Source organism: Ailuropoda melanoleuca, unplaced genomic scaffold (assembly GCF_002007445.2).
Source record: "Ailuropoda melanoleuca isolate Jingjing unplaced genomic scaffold, ASM200744v2 unplaced-scaffold3709, whole genome shotgun sequence".
Classification (NCBI taxonomy): Eukaryota; Metazoa; Chordata; class Mammalia; order Carnivora; family Ursidae; genus Ailuropoda; species Ailuropoda melanoleuca.
Window position 1 is genome coordinate 16,849 of NW_023208381.1, and position 2,686 is coordinate 19,534.

The following is a 2,686-nucleotide window of genomic DNA, read 5'->3' on the forward strand; positions in this document are numbered from 1 at the left end:
GGAGGGGAAGGAAAGAGGTGGGGGGGGGAATGAATGACAGAGTGAATAAATGACAAATGACGTAGGGAGGGAGGGAGTGAAACCACGGAACTAGGATCCCTATATCAGGAGCCACTATTGGGAGTCAGATCCGAGGGCATCACAACCCAGGCCCTGGATGGTGGCTCAGGACACGTCCAACCGTCCTCCCAGTGCTGACCATCCTTCTCCTTGGAACTGCTGTCATCCTGGATCCTTTTAGCTCCTCCTCAGACAATTCTGAATGTTCCCAGGAGCAGGGTGGCAGGAGGGGGCTTCCTGATTCCTGTGCCCCAGGTGACAATGTGACAGTAGCTACTGGGCATTCTATCATGAGGATTGGGACCGAGGATCCCATCCATCTCCTTGGGCATTAGCATTGTTCCGTTCCCTGCTCTCTCCACTGTCACTGTGCTGAATGCTCCTGAAAATACATCTGTGAAAACCTGAGCCAGATTTTCCAGGGGTGAGTCCAAGGACGTGCATGCTAGGTGATGGGTGCACCTGCGGCCTGGGATGCTCACTGTTCTCCCAGACAGGGATGCCCGTCACCCTTCTCTCCAGGGGACCTGCAGGGGACCTCCACATCCTCACGTTCTCCCCAGGGCTGCTGGTCCCCCCTAGACCAGACACTTGCTGGTCTGGGGGTGACCAGCGCTGCCTCCATAGGGTTTCCTTTGCCGGAGTTCTTCCCCAGTAGCTCCCACATCTCTGACACATACTCCCTGCGTGCCTATCCTTCCCCTTGGACTTGTGTGTGTTTGGTCTGTGTCCCTGTGGAACCCAGTGACTTGGAGCACGGTTTGGACCAGAGGCAGGGGAAACCTTTCTCTGGCCTTGGGTCATAGGCAATGCTTTTGCCCTTTGTGGCGTGTCTACCAGCTGTCTGCATTTCCCTGGTGTCTGTGTGGGTCACAGGAGGAACCAGCCGTGTTGAGCCTGAGGTCAGGCCGTGGTGTCCCAGCAGGAACAGGGGTCTCAGCCCTGAGATTGTGCCCATAATTCCTAAACTGGTCTCTGTGATTATGTCTGATCTGTAATCCATCGGGGATTTCATATCAAATAAGGGAAATTTTCTGTCAAATAAACACAGAAAGAAACGAGTCCCCTTTGAAAATAGGTGAGCAGACACGGAGGCACCTATTGTGTGATTCCACTTACAGAAACATCTGGAACAAGTAAAGGAACAGAGAGAGAAAGCAGCTTAGGGGTTCTAAGGGTCTGGGCTGGGGGAGAAAGGGGCAGGGCGGGCCCCTGGTTCGGGGTCTCCTTTGGGGAAGGAATGTTCTGCCGCCGTGTTCTGTGCCGCGGTGGCGCAGCGTCGGGGATGCACTCCATGCTCATGACGTGTTCAACTGAAAACAAGTAACTTTATTTAAAACAAATCATAAACAGCATACAGGGCTTGGAAAGCTAATATAAGAGTTAAAATACACCAGAGAGAAAGAACACAGGGGGAGGGGATGAAACATCCTGGCGGGACGTGGGGTTCGGGTGATATGACTAAGTGTAATTTTACAAGGAGCTGTGCCCGCAGGACTGTGGGCTCTGGATGTGGCTCTGTGGGCCCTGCAAGAGCAGGGGTAGGGGCAGGGCTGGGGATAGGGGCAGGGACAGGTGCAAGAGCGGGGACAGGGGCAGGATCAAGGGGAGGGACAGGGTCAGCAACAGTGGCAGGTGCAGGACCCAGGGCAGGAGCTGGGTCAGGGGCAAGAACAGGAGCACAGGCAGGGGAAGGGGCAGGAGCAGTGGCGGTGGCAGGCTCTCCGTGGGCAGGTGCCAGGTCCCCTGCTGGCTCCTGGTCTCCTGCTGGCGTCGCTGCAGGTACCACCCCTGCCCATGAACTTGGAGCCGGCTTTAGTTCCTCAGATGGTGGAGCAGCTGTGAGAGGAGAAAAGCTCACCCTCCTGCCTGCCTCTCCCTGTGCCTTTGCAGAGGCAGAGCACAGCCCAGGGGCGCCCTGAGAAGCCGCAGCCAGGAAGGAACCCTCCCTGGGATGTCTCCCCGACTGCAGTCCACCTGCTGGGTGCTCTGGGCCCAGTCCTTGCTCCTGGCCCCACACCAGCCTCTGGGGGCTCCTCCCTGTGGGGCCAGCACCAACCCATCCCCACAGAACACAAACACCCAGCCCCAGCCTTCTCACCCTCAGGCTCGGCCTCCGTGGGCTCCGGCTCTTGGACCGCAGTGAGATGAGGGACCACCAGGGACAGTGGCCTGGGCGGTGTTAAAGGCCATCCCGGGCAGTCCCCAGTCCCTGCTTCTGGAGACCACTGTGAGGGGACTCCCTCTGCCAGGGACATGGGGCGGTTGTCTGCCAGCCTCTTTCCAATCTCATCCGTGGCCTTCACAAAGACAGGGACCGGTAGCCGGCCCAGAAGCATCATAGCCCTGCCCGGCCATCCCCACTGTCCTCCTGCCGAGTCCCCCTGCTGCTCCCAGATCAGACACAGACCTGTGCTTGCCCAGCCCTGCACCTGGGATGCAGTGACCCACCCATGCAGGGCTTGGGATAAACCTCAGGCAGAAGGGCACAGCCCCTGCACACCCTGTCCCACCCAGCCAGGCTTGACCTGGGGTGTGAACACGACCTGCCCAGTGGACATTGACCCCTCATCAGCCTGTTCCTGCTCGGGGTGGCCCCACCCTACATGACCCCTCACACACACAC

The 2,686-nt window shown here is 58.3% G+C and overlaps 1 long non-coding RNA gene across 1 annotated transcript in view; it reads right to left on the bottom strand.

The window, feature by feature from the left end:
* Positions 1-1,609: 1,609 nt before the first annotated feature.
* Positions 1,610-2,686, bottom strand: part of LOC117798892 — a 1,328-nt gene continuing 251 nt past the window's right edge. Inside the window, exons 2-3 of the long non-coding RNA XR_004622923.1 lie at positions 2,162-2,360; positions 1,610-1,899 (exon numbers count right to left, since the gene is read on the bottom strand). This is a non-coding gene — a long non-coding RNA (uncharacterized LOC117798892). The remainder of the gene's footprint in view (positions 1,900-2,161; positions 2,361-2,686) is intronic.